General features: G+C 41.4%; 3 pseudogenes; all 3 read right to left on the bottom strand.

The window, feature by feature from the left end:
• Nucleotides 1-4,903: 4,903 nt before the first annotated feature.
• LOC137028316 (trace amine-associated receptor 13c-like) lies at nt 4,904-5,913 on the bottom strand (annotated as a pseudogene).
• A 6,134-nt stretch (nt 5,914-12,047) lies between these two features.
• On the bottom strand, nt 12,048-13,057 carry LOC137028315 (trace amine-associated receptor 13c-like; annotated as a pseudogene).
• A 3,727-nt stretch (nt 13,058-16,784) lies between these two features.
• Nucleotides 16,785-17,800, bottom strand: LOC137028314 (trace amine-associated receptor 13c-like; annotated as a pseudogene).
• Nucleotides 17,801-18,197: the final 397 nt, after the last annotated feature.

Below are 18,197 nucleotides of genomic sequence, written 5' to 3'. Positions count from 1 at the left end.
TTTTTTATTGATTGACAGAATCCTGTCAGACGGATTTACAGCAGGTGAATTCATCAGTTTCTCACGAAATATATGCAAGTAAGTGGCTGATGAACTGGAAGAATAATAGAGTAAACTTTATAGATACTTAGGCCCACTATGCGTATCTTATATGAATAAACATTGACAAACTATTTTTGGATGGATTGTTTTTGCTGCTTCCACTGATGTCTGACATCAGTGTGTATTTTATAAACTCTAAATGTATTGTTTTACTGGTGCTTGTGCATATTTAAATGTCTGTAACCTCAAAAAACAAAAGAATTATGTGGCTGAAAACACTGCATAGTTGTGATATATGACAAGAGCTGAGCGCCTCTGTCGGACAGCCAAAGAACAAAAGCACATTTTGAATCTGGCAATTATGTGACGTCACTGAACGTTCTAAATCCCATATGTGGGACTGTACCACTCAAAAGGTTGAACTGATGCTGGTTAATGCATCCTATACTGTAGGTCAGGGGTCGGTAACCTATGGCACACGGAGGACTAATCATGGGGCTATGAATAATCATAGCTTCTATCTTAATAAAACAGGCTGTGTGACAATGGCAATGTTACCATATCTAACGTTGCTCTTTTTTTCTATTCTTTTTTTGCAGTGTAAAAGAGAACTGTTACGGATGCTGGTAGAGATGAGGCTGATACGGATTTCCACAATACGAATGATATGTTTATTCAACAGAAAGCAGGGAACACCAAACATACATCTTAACAAAACAGAGAACGGACAAGGAGTGAAGGGAGTGAGTGCCATATAAAGGGAGTGCTAACAATAGAGTCCAGGTGCAGGTGATGAGTGCTGATGAGGAGCAGACGAGGGAAGTGAGTGCAGGTGTGGAGAACAGGAGGATGATGGGAAATGGAGTCCAGGGAAACAAGGGATCTGTAACAGTACCTCCCCCTCCCGGTAGGCGCGTCCTCGCGCCGTAGATGTAACAACCGGGAGGGGGGCGGGCGCCCTGGAGACCTCAAACCGGAGCAGGGGGATGAGTAGACTGGAGTGGAGGTCTCCAGGGCGGGCTCAAAAGCCATGGCGGGTCAGGAGCCAAAGGCAGCCATGGCGGGTCAGGGGTTGAAGGCAGCCATGGCGGGTCAGGAGCCGAAGGCAGCCATGGCGGGTCAGGTGCAGCGGGCAGCCATGGCGGGTCAGGTGCAGCGGGCAGACATGCAGCGGGCATACATGGCGGGTCAGGTGCAGCGGGCAGCCATGGCGGGTCAGGTGCAGCGGGCAGCCATGGCGGGTCAGGAGCCGAAGCCTTCGAGGCGTTGAGCCCAGGCGGCGCTGAAGGACTGGCGGGTGATGGCGGAACCGAAGGCTCTGCCGACCGAAGCGCAGCCGGGACTCCAGAAGGCCGCAGTAGAAGCAGTAGGACAGCCAACAAAAAGAACACCGGGGGGAGTGAGGAGGCCAACTGGAACTGAGGGACGGAGTGACGGAGCGGAGCCGGAGGAGTGTAGTCCAGAGGGGAGGGCAGGCCGACGAGTGAACAAGGTGTGAGTGGAGGCAGGATGGATACTGGTGACGCTGGTGGACTGATGGGTAACGGTGGAGCAGAGGGAGGTTGGAGCCGGGGTGTAGGTAATCGCCCAGAGGTCCGAGGTGGAGATCTGGGCGAGGGGGCTTGAGGTGAAGGTTCAGTGCTGAGACATATGGACGGAGGCGGGAGAGGGAGGCAGGGAGGGGAAACAGTCTTTGGGCTGGAGGTTTCAAAAACACAGTTCATAGGAGCAGTTGGTTCGGCGGCGGCGGCGGCTGGAGCGGCTGGCTCGGCGGCGGCGGCTGGAGCGGCTGGCTCGGCGGCGGCGGCTGGAGCGGCTGGCTCGGCGGCGGCGGCTGGAGCGGCTGGCTCGGCGGCGGCGGCTGGAGCGGCTGGCTCGGCGGCGGCGGCTGGAGCGGCTGGCTCGGCGGCGGCGGCTGGAGCGGCTGGCTCGGCGGCGGCGGCTGGAGCTGAGGGCTCGTAGGCGGCGGCGGCTGGAGCTGAGGGCTCGTAGGCGGCGGCGGCTGGAGCTGAGGGCTCGTAGGCGGCGGCGGCTGGAGCTGAGGGCTCGTAGGCGGCGGCGGCTGGAGCTGAGGGCTCGTAGGCGGCGGCGGCTGGAGCTGAGGGCTCGTAGGCGGCGGCGGCTGGAGAACTTTGCTCGGCGGCGGAGACTGGAGAACTTTGCTCGGCGGCGGAGACTGGAGAACTTTGCTCGGCGGCGGAGACTGGAGAACTTTGCTCGGCGGCGGAGACTGGAGAACTTTGCTCGGCGGCGGAGACTGGAGAACTTTGCTCGGCGGCGGAGACTGGAGAACTTTGCTCGGCGGCGGAGACTGGAGAACTTTGCTCGGCGGCGGAGACTGGAGAACTTTGCTCGGCGGCGGAGACTGGAGAACTTTGCTCGGCGGCGGAGACTGGAGAACTTTGCTCGGCGGCGGAGACTGGAGAACTTTGCTCGGCGGCGGAGACTGGAGAACTTTGCTCGGCGGCGGAGACTGGAGAACTTTGCTCGGCGGCGGAGACTGGAGAACTTTGCTCGGCGGCGGAGACTGGAGAACTTTGCTCGGCGGCGGAGACTGGAGAACTTTGCTCGGCGGCGGAGACTGGAGAACTTTGCTCGGCGGCGGAGACTGGAGAACTTTGCTCGGCGGCGGAGACTGGAGAACTTTGCTCGGCGGCGGAGACTGGAGAACTTTGCTCGGCGGCGGAGACTGGAGAACTTTGCTCGGCGGCGGAGACTGGAGAACTTTGCTCGGCGGCGGAGACTGGAGAACTTTGCTCGGCGGCGGAGACTGGAGAACTTTGCTCGGCGGCGGAGACTGGAGAACTTTGCTCGGCGGAGACTGGCGCTGCTTGCTCGGCGGAGACTGGAGAACTTGGCTCGGAGGAGACTGGAGAACTTGGCTCGGAGGAGACTGGGGTTGAGGGCCATTTCATCCCCTCAAAAACAATTAAAATCCCCACAGGCACTGGAGCTGGCTCTGTGGGGACTGGAGCTGGCTCTGGAGATACTGGAGCTGGCTCTGGAGATACTGGAGCGGGCTCTGGAGACACTGGAGCGGGCTCTGGAGACACTGGAGCGGGCTCTGGAGACACTGGAGCGGGCTCTGGAGACACTGGAGCGGGCTCTGGAGACACTGGAGCGGGCTCTGGAGACACTGGAGCGGGCTCTGGAGACACTGGGGCCGCTTTCTTCCTCCTCCTCCGCTTACTGGGCCCAGAAGCGGAATATGGGTCCAGCCTGGGGCAGGCAGGGAGTTCGCTGGAGCGGTATGCGGAGGAAGCCGGAGGTTGACTGACTGGCCCGGCCAACCGTGTTTCTGGATGGACCGGACGACAACACTGATCCTGAACCTCTTCCACTAAGAATTTGGAGCCATTCAACCACAAAATTAAATTGATAGTATCGCTTAAGGAGAAACAAAAAACAGGTTCATCAAAACGGATAGTGTCGTCATCCAATCCATCCAAAAACAAGGAGATCAACTGAGCATCAGGCCAGTCAGACAAGAAAGCAAGCTCCACGAACTCCTCCACATACCTCTCCAGCGAACGACCCACCTGTAGGAGCCCGATGAGGCGATCGCCGGTTGTCAGATGAGTGAGAGGCGTTGGAGGAACAGGAGCCAGGGAGCTGGTGGAAGTCTCCATTTTTTTTTTTGTGGAAAATCCGGTCGTTTAAGGTCCGTTCTTCTGTTACGGATGCTGGTAGAGATGAGGCTGATACGGATTTCCACAATACGAATGATATGTTTATTCAACAGAAAGCAGGGAACACCAAACATACATCTTAACAAAACAGAGAACGGACAAGGAGTGAAGGGAGTGAGTGCCATATAAAGGGAGTGCTAACAATAGAGTCCAGGTGCAGGTGATGAGTGCTGATGAGGAGCAGACGAGGGAAGTGAGTGCAGGTGTGGAGAACAGGAGGATGATGGGAAATGGAGTCCAGGGAAACAAGGGATCTGTAACAAGAACGGGATTGTCAGGATTGTGTCTTGTTTTTGTGTTTGGGGTTGCTTGAGTTTCACTTTGGTTTTCACTGTTTCTAGATCAGTTTCCTTTGTCTATGTTCATTGGTTTCTATGACAACTCATGAATAACTCTCTAATTCAAGCCAACAAGAATTGTGTTTACCCTTTACTCGAAAAAATGATCTGTTCAATTTACTAGCAATTTTTGAGTGAAAATTGTATCCTAGCTTTTCTCAAATAAATCTTACTTCAATTTTTGTGTGATTTTAAAATAAATTTTAAATAATTATACAAATTTTCAAAACATTTTGATAAAAATCCCCCTTTTTTGCAGTAATCCTCCAGTCACAAATGTTTCTAATTTATGGTCAGTACCAAGGTTTGTCATTGAATCAACTGATTTACTGATCTGACTCATAAGAATGACTCACAAATGAATCTCTGATTCAAATAACTATATGATGGTTTATTTTATTGGATAAAAATGTTGTATTAGTCTTATTATTTTATTGAATATGACTTGTCTGGAGGGCCTTTGGGTTTATTAAACTATTATTCTGTCCTTTCATCAGTTGCATAGGTTTGCTGTTTTGATCATTTTGAATTCTTTTTTTCTTGGGGCTGAAATATAAAACTGCATATTTTGAGTACACATTAGGAAAAAAAGCAGCTCAGTTGATACCATTCTTTTTTTTCTCTGTGCCAAGCACATCAGCACAGCTGTTTAAAGAGAGACAACAAAGTGTCCGTACACATTGTTAAAAATTAACCACCATTTAATTTACAGTTTTTACCACAACATAAAATGTAATGTGTGTAATATTGCTTATGCTGCATTATATCAGATGGTGCAGCTTAAAAGTGAGCTTCACCATTTTGAAAGCTGAAACACATTGTGAAATACAGCACTCATGAATGATAATTTGTAAAAATGTCCACCAAAGATGATGCTGACTGAAATATCTTAAGTGATAGGATGTGTTTAAATGACCTTCTAAACCAAGGGTAAAATAAAGCATAGATTAGAGGATTCAGGCCTGAGTTAATATAGTAGACCCACCAATTCATAATTACAGAGGACATTACTGTATTCCCTGTGAGAAAAAAAATATAGATAGGTAACCAACAGAGAATATGAATTGTTACAATGATTCCTAATGTCAAAGCAGCTTTGCCCTCAGATTTCCTCCTCACTGAACCTTCCGTTACACATTTACCACTCTTCATCAGAGAGTTTATAACTTTCACTTGCTGATGTACAACATAAAATATCCTCAAATATAAAGTTATGATCAGGATACAAGGAAACAGCAAGGACATGAACAGATCAGTGACTGTCCATGTAAAACTTAACATGAAATAACACTCTCCATAACATGCATGTGTTTTGTTTGATGTGTTAAAATGACCATTGCTGCTTGACAGGGCAGTGATATAAGCTGAAGAGCAAATCCAACAAAGACAGATGGTCCTTATGGTTCTAGTCATTGTTATTTTCTGTGGGTACTGTAAAGGGTGACACACAGCCACATAACGATCAATCGCAACTAAAACTAAATTACTGAGAGATGCTGAGAGAAGCACCCCCAAAATTGCCATAAACAATCCACAGAAAGTGTCTCCAAAGTACCAACATGTCTCAATCAGCTTTATGGCATCCACAGGCATCACAATAAGTCCAGTAAGCAGGTCAACCAAAGCCAGAGAGAGAATAATCAGGTTGGTTGGAGTGTGAAGCTTCTTGAAGTGAGAGATGGAGATGATCACCAGCAGGTTCAGAAACACAGTCCATGCTGACAGCAATGAAAAAAAAACATACATGATATTGTATTCATGCCTGGAGCGTTTTCCCTTGATACATGATGAGTTGATGGCAGGAAAGCAGTATTGAGTCTCATGATCCTCTGTCTCATAGGCCATGAGTGAAGCTCCTCCTGTTAGGAGTTTGTTCTGCTCTTCTTACTGTCCTTTCATTTATACAGTTTCTGAATAAGACTGACCAACCCATCTACCGCCCACTAAATTAATAATTATAATAAAAACAAAAGCACAAACTATGTGCTAATTGGTAAGAGGTAGAATGTACTGCAGTAACACACGCTTTCACCGTTCTGAATTACATGTTCATCTAATTACAGTCACTGTTCTCATAAAAATACTATTATTTATATTACAAGTAGAATTTTATATCTAAATGTAACTTTAAATGACAAACAATTAGCAAAATTATATTTTAGAATTATTGCCCTTCATTTCTCTTATTTGTTTGACACACATGCCCACTGGGCAAGAACTTCAAAATGTTGCCCAAGATTGCTGCCATCTGGTATATAAAAAAATAAAAAATAAATAAATTAATAATAATAAATAAATTAATAAAGCAGCATGACTTCATGTCAGATCAAAATCATGTTATGACAATAATTGCCAGTAGATGGCTGAAGTGTTCCATGCATCCACCAGCCTTACAAGATTTGTAGATGTTATGCAATAAACCTTTGCATATTTTAGACAAACTATTGCTTGTCAAAGTTTGGTATATATTTTTAAGTATGGTAATCTGCTTAATTAGAAATATGCAGATGTCTCTTCATATTTCAGCACAATGATCATTCACACCACAGGGAAGAATGAAATATTGAATTAAATATTTAAAATGGCCTGATGTATTCGAGACAAATACTCTCTAATTGGTGTTCTTAAATGACAGCGGGCTGAATGAACCAATGACATTTTACTTAATATGTTTAATATTTGTTAAGATATTGATGTGCTCATAAGTGAATTGTGTTCTGCACTACTATTTCAAGAGGAAGTCTGAACGGTTGTGTTATGAGTTGAGGTACTCCAACAAATGTTCCTATGTCCAGGGATAAGGTGAAATACACTTGGGACAGTTGATGGAATTGTCACTGGCAAGATCAGGTCAGTACTGCTTTGTCACGAAAGTCAATCAGTCACATATGTGTTTTTAAGTCTTACCTGTTTATACAATCAATCTGATACTTGCAAGCTGTCTAAGAGTTTCTGTGCACACACGTTCACAGAAATTGCCTATAAGTGAGTGCAAACGCACACTTAAATAGACACAAATTTGTCAAAAAATGCCCCTCTCAATGAGTATTCATGTAAACAAAGTCAGTTATGTTTTAAGTGAACTAGATAAGTAGAACAACAGTGCATTTAAGTTCATTAGATAAGTAGAACAACAGCCTAATAAACCTGATTAATGGTAATCAAACAACAAAAGAAAAAAAGAGAATAATTCACACAGCTCTTTACTGAGTGGCAGCTTCTATTTCAAAGGAAATGGATGTTTCTAACATTTTTTTAAGCAGTAGTTTACATGGGTCAAATGCCAAAAACAACAGCAACAAAAAATCCCTAGGGAAACCCTCTTTTGGCATTAAAAAACTACTGTCAGCATTTACTAAATACACGTAATGCAAAATTATCTCTGAAAAGTAGATTTTTGTGGCTGAACTGATGCCCCCAAAAATGCCCATTTTGCTACATGACTAAATTGTTGCTGCTATATGAGGAGCCACCACAGAGAACAGAGAACAGAGAGCACGTGGTAGAAGGGAGAAAATATTTTCCACTTGTATTAATTTGTTTGGAATGCAAGAGGAAGACGACGAGGAAGTCCGAACATATCGTTTGACAAGCCATGTTGGCCTATGTCTAAGTGTCTGTCAGATTACATGTAACAAGTTCAGCTTGTGACCCAACGCTAATAGGGGTTATGCACAATCCGTGTTCTGTAAAACAGATCAGATTACTTACGGTTTAGGTCTTTTGTATGTGCTCAATGAAAAAATGTGCTATTTTATTCAAGATAACTTAAAAGGACTGAGCAAAGATGAGCATAACTGATTTCCCCTTCATATGCAGATTGATGTTTAATAGCTTTTTAAATTGTTCTCTTTCACACTAACATTTACATATTTAATAGAATAAAACAGCTATGTGAACTAACGTAAGGTAGTTTCGATGATTACCTTAAAAGTTTATGCCATCAGTTCATACTGCTATTGACACTTTCTCTGACCAGCGGATGCTATGAGACCATTTTTCCAGTTTGGTCATGTGACGTTCATTTGACATATCCTAGGCGTTTTCAATGTCAAGGATACTTCCTTGGCAGGACTGGTCCTTCCAAGTCACTTCCTTCAGAGGCTAGGCGAGGCTCCTCTTGTGGAACAGACTAGCAAGTGCACGTCATTGCGTCATTACGTCAGTGAAAAGGTCCGCTTTCGGTAAACAGCTGCTTGTTTTCTACATGGAGACGTATGAACGCCTCCGTTTGTTCCTTGGTCCCTGTTAAAAAAGACGAGAAAGCTATGAATAACGCTGTGAATGGTATAATATTAACGTTAAATTACTTTGGACAGCTTAAGTTATTTATAAAATGCCGGTGACGGCAACCAAGCTAACAATTGTTAAATGACGGTCCGGTTCAGTTAGCCATCAATAACGTAATTTGTATTTGTATAATTTATAATATCAATACGGTAGTAATTTGTACTGGCATTTAAACGTTAAACTTTATTTATCTGACATATTTACTACAGTTAAAACAAATGTTTGGTAACGTAAATATACTTACATTTGAAAGCATATTGCCCGCTAACGTCCAACATTTTTTGTTAATTTTTTTAACAAGATCACAAAGCTGCGCGCATAGGATTTTGGGTAATTTGAGAGCACGAAGAGTGTGAAGGCTACACATATGCATCCTTTCCTGTATATGGGATATTTTTCGAACAAAGGACTCAGTCCTTGTTTAAAATTTCGAGGATCCTCGACAATGGAACAGTCCTTCGACGAATGTCGATGACGTAGCATCCTGGACATTCTGGCTTCCGAGGATCCTTCCTTGATATTGAGAAACGCCTCCTGTTTGCACTGTTCTTGGTAGATTGCGTTGGTCATTATGTAATTGATTTGACTGTGTCTGTGTTGTTTAATTTGCACGTCAGCAGTAGATTACGCACAAAACTTGGCACTACCATTGGTGCATTTGTGGAATTGTGCTCTTACGCTAATTTGCCCCGTTTAGTAAATCTGGCCCCTAGTGTTTTATACACTAGCCGCGTTCCAGGCAACCCGTAGGCCTAACCCGCATTTTTCCAACCTTCTACCCATGAAAGTGCACTGGAACAGCAGTCAAAGCCATGACTTCGTACCCGTGAACTCGTACCAGATTGATGTACTCCCAGTTACGGTTTCTGATGTCACATAGCCCACGAAACAACAATGACAGCCCCTACAGATGTTATGCAAGTGCACGGTAAAATAAAAAGTATAACAGCTTATCTTGCCTTATGTGCCGTTTTCCTCCTCTGTTTCCCTCAAATAAGCAAGGAGTAAGCACCTTTGGCGATAGAAATAATTGTTAATGAGCATAAGCCCCGTACAATCCACCATGTTGGTTTGTTTACACTTTTACGCAGTTTGCCGTGACTTTCCTGGAACGCTACACAGTTGTGATTCCTGATTTGGAGTGAAGTGTGACTTACGGGCTCAAAAACCTGCCTGGAACGCAGCATAATTATTACTACAGCTTTTTAATCTGGTGAAATATACAGTTTATGCAGGTGTGGCTTGTGTAGGCTATGTAGGCAGGCAGGGCAAAAGCCCTACCAAAATAGTCATCAGCTTGAAAACATAGATCCATACAATAAACGATTATGTACATACAATATAATGATACATTACAATAATGTAATTTGTTAATCATAAATGTATTCAAAAATGAAATGGTTTTGAGTTGGGAAATTACATGTATGGCCTTTATATACAATGCATGCCATTGTAAAGACTAGGCCTGTCCACTCCCGTGTTCCCTACCACTGCATTTTCTGCTCTTTGGGTCCCAAGCTATCCCAATTACCACCCCTGCCTTGAATTCATAAATTTATATCAATAGATAATTCAAGTCCCACCGTATAGATTTTTTATATTCAAAAAGCTGTTTCAAGCAGAAATATGTCACAATACAGAAATCAAGTCAGCCATAACTTCATATTGTTACTTTGATATTGTAGGAGCACAAATCATGAAGGTTGCAGCTGTTAAGCTGTCCTGAGTGACTATTTTGGTTGCAGATTTTTAAATTGGACTTGGTTTAGGTAACTTTGCAAATTTTTGTGTGGGCTTCTCATTAAGGTCACATAGGTTGTTTTTTCATACAAGCTGTGACAAGCGTCTTATTTATTTCAAATAATAAATCTTCTAAGAAATCATTTCAGAAGACCAATCATTATTGTTAAAGCTTGTTGTTGAAAAAATGTGCACCTGATGTTAACACGTGCACTGAATGTAGAGCTGAACCATTCTTTAAAGGTGTGAACACAAACTCAGGTAAACACACACAGAGAATGCACTGATGCTCTTTACTCAGGGGTCAGTTAAATTATGTTATATTTTTATATATTTTAGAAGTAAAAGTGGAAGTTTTATTCAGCAAGTATATAGTTACAAAAGGAATTTCTTATGAACTGTAAAAAAAATTTTGGAACTTGTAAACAAAGCACATATGATTTGAATACAGTATATATTTTAGTATTTTTATTTCTAAATGTCACATTTAACTGAATGTGTTACTTCAAATACATGCATTAAAACGAATGGAAATGCTGAAGTAATATTTACTTAAGTTTTGGTCATCAATAATTTATGTATACAAAGTTCTGTCATGAAACTCTAGATGCGTAGGCTAATAGGTCCTTTAACTCAACCTGCTCGTAGTCACATATTTATCTATAGGACACAGATGATTGGTTCCTGCTGTATCAGCAGTCAATGAGCTTGCATGCTCAATCTTCAAATACATGAGTATCATTTACCTTAGCAGTCCAGCATGCTTTCAGAAACCCTCCACCTTCCCCAGCTCCACCTGTATAGATCTGCTAGGTAATTCATGTTCGCTATATTGTACGGAAGCAGCATGTCTTACTTGTTGACAGCAGCGTGTTGTGTATGTACTGGCAGTAGCAAGTCCCATACTTGCTCTGCTGCAGCAATAATCAACAGCAGTGTAGCAGATTCGAGCGTAGCAGATCGAGTCTGGTCTCATTAGAAAAACGTTCCTGTGGGAACGTTTTCGTGAGTCGCAAAATACGTACCAATACAAACATATCACTGTAGTTTCAATGTGAAATGTCCACTGAGTGCTAAAAGCTGTTAATTATTTTGCCGGAACAGATAAACGTAAATATGGTATGTTATTATAATGTTGGTTTTATAACTATCACCACAGTTCTGGTTTTGAAATTTGTCTGGTGAGTGGCACTAAAGGTATAATGCTCCATTATGTTTTCAAATAACGTACCACCAACACTACACCTACCCGATATTGTTAACAAAAGCAAATGTGACATAAAAAGCATTCTTAATAATGGAATTTTAGCTTGTTTTGATTTATCATCTTTAAACTCTTTTACCGTGGCTTGTTTTTCATGGGATTCGTACCCATGGCTTTTTTGTCCTAAGTATACAACACTGTATCAGCTGAGCCACGAGCAAGCTTGTTATGTCAGAAAAGCGAAACATATGGAGCTGGTTAAGCAATGAAAGTCCAAAATATATCGTGCACTTTAGTAAAAGTGAATGAAATGATTCACTAATCCAACTAAAAAAAATGACTCATGAATCTTCATTTCTAGCTGAGTGATGAAAAAGCAGGTGAAAAAAAGTATTGACTATATCTGGAGGGCCTTGGTTTAGGTTTATTAAACTATTTTTCTGTCCTTTCATCAGTTGCATAGGTTTGCTGTTTTGATAATTTTTTTTTTTTTTTTTTTTCTTAAAGCTGATATATAAAACCTGCATATTTTGAGTACACCTTAGGAAAAAATGCAGCTCAGTTGTTACCATTATTGCCATTCTTTTTTTCTCTGTGCCAAACATATCCATATCAGCACAGCTGTTGAAAGAGAGACAACAAAGTGTCTGTTTTTACCACAACATAAAATGTAATGTGTAATATTGTTTATGGTGCTTTACCATTTTGAAAGCTTAAACACAACTTCATTGTGAAATACAGCACTCATGAATGATCAATTATAAGAATGTCCACCAAAGATGATGCTGACTGAAATATCTTAAGTGATAGGATGTGTTTAAATGACCTTCTAAACCAAGGGTAAAATAAAGCATAGATTAGAGGATTCAGGGCTGAGTTAATATAGAAGACCCATGTTAAAAAATTCATAACTACAGTGGACATTAATGTATTCCCTGCAAGAGAAAAAATATAGAGAGGTAACCAACAGAGAATATGAATTGCCACAATGATTCCTAATGTCAGAGCAGCTTTGCTCTCAGATTTCCTCCTCACTGAACCTTCCATTACACATTTACCACCCTTCATCAGAGAGTTTATAACTTTCACTTGTTGATGTACGACATAAAATATCCTCAAATATAAAGTTATGATCAGGGTACAAGGAAACAGCAAGGACATGAACAGATCAGTGACTTTCCATTTGAAACTTAACTTGAAATAACACTCTCCATAACATGCATCTGTTTTGTGTGATGTGTCAAAACGTCCATTGCTGCTTAACAGACCAGTAATATAAGCTGAAGAGCAAAACCAACAAAGACAGATGGTCATTAAGGCTTTAGTTGTGGTTATTTTCTGTGGGTACAGTAAAGGGTGACACACAGCCACATAACGATCAATCGCAATTAAAACTAAATTACTGAGAGATGCTGAGATAATCACTCCCATAATTTCCATAAACAGTGCACATAAAGTGTCTCCAAAGTACCAACATGTCTCAATTAAATTTATAGCATCCACAGGCATCACAATAAGGCCAGTAAACAGGTCAGCCACAGCCAGAGAGAGAATGATCAGGTTTGTTGGAGTGTGAAGCTTCTTGAAGTGAGAGATGGAGATGATCACCAGCAGGTTCAGAAACACAGTCCATGCTGAGAGCAATGATACAAACACGTACATGATATTGTATTCATGTCTGGAGCGTTTTCCTTTGAAACATGATGAGTTGATGGCAGGAAAGCAGTATTGAGTCACATGATCCTCTGTCTCATAGGCCATGAGTGAGTCTCCTCCTGTTAGGAGTTTGTTCTGCTCTCCCTATTGTTCTTTCATTTATACAGTGTCTGGATCAGAGTGACCAACCCATCAACCGCCCACTCTGATGCTGCATAATGACATAATATTTTTCTTTTGATAGTTCCAAGATTGGCAGTGAAATTGCTGTGGCAACAAACACACACAATATGTGTCAAACACACACATATTTTTCTTTTAATAGTTCAATCCTTGGCTCAATGTAATAAAACATTGCCATAATCACGTTAATCTGTTCCGGAAAAAAAATTAAAACACACTTTTAGCGCTACTCATTTCACTGAAACGGAATATCCTCAAATATACAGTTATGATCAAGGAAATTAAAAAAGAGGTCAGCGACTCTCCGGGCAAAATCTATTGTGAAGCTGCACTCTCCACAAAACACATCTGTTCTGTTTGAAATGTGAATATATCCATTACTGATTACAATGATAGTGTTATAGAAGAAGGAGCAAAACCAGCTGAGAAAAATGCTTACTGAACTTTTAGTCATTGTCACTTTCTGTGGATACATTAGAGGGTGAGTCACAGCCACATAACTGTCAACAGCAATAAACATTAAATTACTTAGAGATGCTGAGAGAAGCAGTCCATGGATAATTATAAACAGACCAGAGAAAGCAGTTCCAAAGTACCGGCATGTTTCAGTTAGTTTGACTCTCTATGTGTATCACAATAAGTCCAACAAGCAGGTCGGCCACAGCCAGAGAGAGAACAATCAGGTTGGTTGAAGTGTGAAGCTTCTTGAAGTGAGAGATGGAGATGATAACCAGCAGGTTCAGAAACACAGTCCATGCTGATAGCAATGAAAAAAACACATACATGACATTATATGTCTGGAGCGTTTTTCCCTGATACATGATGAGTTGATGGCAGACACTGTATTCCTCAGCATTCCTCAGCTAAGACAGCAGTCAGTATTCATGTGCTACAGCTGTACTGAGTAAAGGTCTACAGTGGTGAGTCCAGCACAAGTAATGTTACAGAAGCTCAGACCACCTTAATAGAGGAAATTAATATTAAATAGAATAAGCATATAAGTTTGATACTTAGTACTTAGATACTTGATACTAGTAAAATACAATGGGCTTTGCAAATTACACTGTGGTGAGCCTTTCTCAAGGAGACAGACCCATCCCTGGCTTTGCTCTGTCCCGTCCACGCTCTTGCTCAGCTTTAGGACCTCAGATCAGCTTTTTGTCTGTTATGGAGGCCAGCAGAAGGGAAAGGCTGTGAAACCAGTATCTTCCCGTGTACTCGCTTCCAGTAGCCAGTAACGCGAAGAACCCATTCTAGTGTCGGCTTGCTATGCCACTCCCGCCCCCTGGGCCGGATATGTGCGTCCATTTGCTCCAGTCGAGTTCCCCGCTTGGCGAACCCTGTCAAGTTCCTCCACCACTCCTTGAATTCAGACATTGCGGAGTGTCTGATGCTAGGCCAAACGTCCGTCACTGACGTTGATGTTTGGCTGAGTGCCATATGTTGTGACCCCTCCACGTGAGAGGCCCCATATGTGTATTGTCCACGGTTAAACTCCCTACGGTAAGCCTGTGTATTTCCCTAAGCAGAGTCAGCTCTGCTGTCACCTGTCAGATGAGTCTGCCCCTATCTCTACGCTGGAGCCATCTCAAAGTCTCTATATGCGTACTGCCTATGGCCAGTCCATGTGTATTCCCATGTAATTCCTCCCCTGCAGGGTAGGTTGTGGCCTCCGCCGTGTCCCCTACGGGTTTGCTTCCCCAGTGTTGTCTAAGTCTTACTGTAGTGGGTCTTGGGGATCAGTAGACTATCTCAGTATAAGCTTGCCTCCTTCTCCGCCCCCAGGTGCGCTGGGTGGCTGGAGCTCACGCTGGACGCTGAAAGGGGTCAGTAACTGTGGATTTTTATTTGGGATCCCAATTCGTCGGTCACTACTGACGTACATCGAATGTGACCTACTGAAAGGGAACGTCTCGGTTACGTATGTAATCCTCGTTCCCTGAAGGAGGGAATGGAGACGTCCCGTCGTCACAGTTCCTGTGCCCTCGCTGTAGTGCAGACTCAAGGTTGTCTCCTCAGCAAAAAAACAGAGCGCGATTGCATACGCTTCCCTATTTATACCCACTTCGTACCCAATTCGTCGGTCACTACTGACATACGACTCCGTTCCCTCCTTCAGGGAACGAGATTTACAAACGTAACCAAAACATTTTTTTCTTACTTTCAAAAAGCTGTTTCAAGCAGAAATCTGTCACAAAACAGAAATCAATAGCTTCCATAATTTTTTTATTTTCAATCAGATTGTTACTTTGAGAATGTAGCAGCAGCTGTTAAGCTGTTTGTCCTGAGTGACTATTTTGGTTGTATACTTTTAAATTTGACTTGGTTTAGTGTACTTTGTAAATTATGGTGAGGGCTTCTCACAAAGGTCACATTGTTTATTTATTTATTTATTTATTTATTTTTCATACAAGCTGTGACAAGTGTCTTATTTATTTCAAATAATAAATCTTCTGAGAAATAATTTACAGTAAACTCTGAAGACCAATCATTATTGTTATAGTTTGTTATTGAGTACATGTACCCCTGAGGGTGCTGTTACACTATACAACCTTTACCATTTAACTTTCCAGTAAGTGTGATGGAAATGTTACCTTATCTGTGTGCTCTTTTTTTCTTTTTTTTTTTTTTTTGCAGAGTAAAAGAGAATGGGAGTGTCAGAGGTTGCTTGAGTTTGACTTTAGTTTTCACTGTTTCTAGATCAGTTTCCTTTGTCTGTGTTCATTATTTTCTATGGTGACTCATGAGTTTGCTCCTGATGTTCATTTAGTTCATTGGTTTGTTTCAGTGTATTTAAGATCTGTGTTCATAGCTGATTTAAAATGTTGTATGCTAATGTAACATTCAGACAGTTTTATTAAACTCATTAATATTAAAACTACACATACATTTCTAATTCAAGCCAACAAGAATTGTTTACCCTTTACTTGAACACATGTTCTGTTCAATTTACTAGCAATTTTGAGTGAAAATTGTATCCTACCTAAAGTAAATATTTTTAAACATTTAAACTTTTTTTAAACAGATTGATAAAAATTCCCATTTTTTTAGTAATCTTCCAGTCACACAAGTTTCTAGTTTTAGCACTGGTGTCAAGCTTTGTCATTGAATTAACTGATTCACTGATCTGACTCATAAGAATAATTCACTAATGAATCTCTGATTCAAATAACTGTGATAGTTTATTTTACTGAATAAAAAAGTATGTATTATTCTTATTTTTCAAATTGATTTGTTTGGAGGGTCTGGTTTAGGTATATTAACAAACAATTAAGTAGGCCTTTCATCAGAAGTTGCATTGGAGTGCTGTTTTGATTATTTTTAAATGTTATTGTCTTGAGGCTGAAATATAAAACTGCACATTTTGAGTATACCTTAGGGGAAAAAATGCAGCTCAGTTGTTACCATTCTTTCACTTAATGTTTTTTATTTTTATTTTATCTGTGCACATCTACATCAGCACAGCTGTTGAAAGAGAGACCAAAAAGTGTCCATACACATTGTTAAAAATGACCCACAGTTAAATTTACATTTATACCCACCTAAAATGTAACATATTGGTTATGATGCATTATATCAGATGCTTGAAAGTGAGATTTACCATTTTGAAAGCTGAAAAACAAATACACTGAAATTCAGCAGTTATGAATGATCATTTAGAAAAATGTCCACCAAAGATGATGCTGACTGAAATATCTTAAGTGATAGGATGTGTTTAAATGACCTTCTAAACCAAGGGTAAAATAAAGCATAGATAAGAGGATTCAGGCCTGAGTTAATATAGTAGATCCATGTTAGAAAATTCATAATTACAGAAGACATTACTGCATTCTCTGTTAGAGAAAAAATATAGAGAGGTAACCAACAGAGAATATGAATTGCCACAATGATTCCTAATGTCAGAGCAGCTTTGCCCTCAGATTTCCTCCTCACTGAACCTTCCATTACACTTTTACCACCCTTCATCAGAGAGTTTATAACTTTCACTTGCTGATGTACAACATAAAATATCTTCAAATATAAAGCTGTGATCAGGGTGCAAGGAAACATCAAGGACATGAACAGATCAGTGACTATCCATGTAAAACTCATCATGTAATAACACTCTCCATAACATGCATGTGTTTTGTGTGATGTGTCAAAACGTCCATTGCTGCTTGACAGGGCAGTGGTATAAGCTGAAGAGCAAAACCAACAAAGACAGATGATCATTAAAGTTTTAGTTGTGGTTATTTTCTGTGGGTACAGTAAAGGGTGACACACAGCCACATAACGATCAATCGCAATTAAAACTAAATTACAGAGAGATGCTGAGAGAAGCACCGCCATAACTGCCATAAACATTGCACATAAAGTGTCTCCAAAGTACCAACATGTCTCAATCAACTTTATGGCATCCACAGGCATCACAATAAGTCCGGTAAGCAGGTCAGCCACAGCCAGAGAGAGAATAATCAGGTTTGTTGGAGTGTGAAGCTTCTTGAAGTGAGAGATGGAGATGATCACCAGCAGGTTCAGAAACACAGTCCATGAGGACAGCAATGATACGAACACATACATGATGTTGTATTCATGTCTGGATCGTTTTCCCTTGATACATGATGAGTTGATGGCAGGAAAGCAGTATTGAGTCTCATGATCCTCTGTCTCATAGGCCATGAGTGAGTCTCCTCCTGTTAAGGGTTTGTTCTACTCTTCTTACTGTTCTTTCATTTATACAGTGTCTAAATCAGACTGACCAACCCACATACCGCCCACTCTGATGCTGCATAATGACAATATTTTTCTTTTAATAGTTCAGTCCTTGGCAGTGAAATTCCTTGTGGAACAAGCGCAATCAACAGTCTTATGCTGCATAAGCATTCTCTCTGATCAATGTAATGCATCTTATAGAGCACACTAGTAGTGTAGGTTATAATCTTACAGTTTAACAGTATTTATAGCTCTATCTTAATAAAACAGGCTGTGTGGCTATAGGGAATGATTACCTCAAAATGTATGCTCATACTCAAGTTTGCAGGACTTTATTTAAATACATACACCTCTCTAACTATT

The sequence above is a fragment of the Chanodichthys erythropterus genome, chromosome 10 (genome assembly GCF_024489055.1).
Source record: "Chanodichthys erythropterus isolate Z2021 chromosome 10, ASM2448905v1, whole genome shotgun sequence".
Taxonomy (NCBI): Eukaryota; Metazoa; Chordata; class Actinopteri; order Cypriniformes; family Xenocyprididae; genus Chanodichthys; species Chanodichthys erythropterus.
This window is presented reverse-complemented; position numbering and strand designations above follow the sequence as displayed.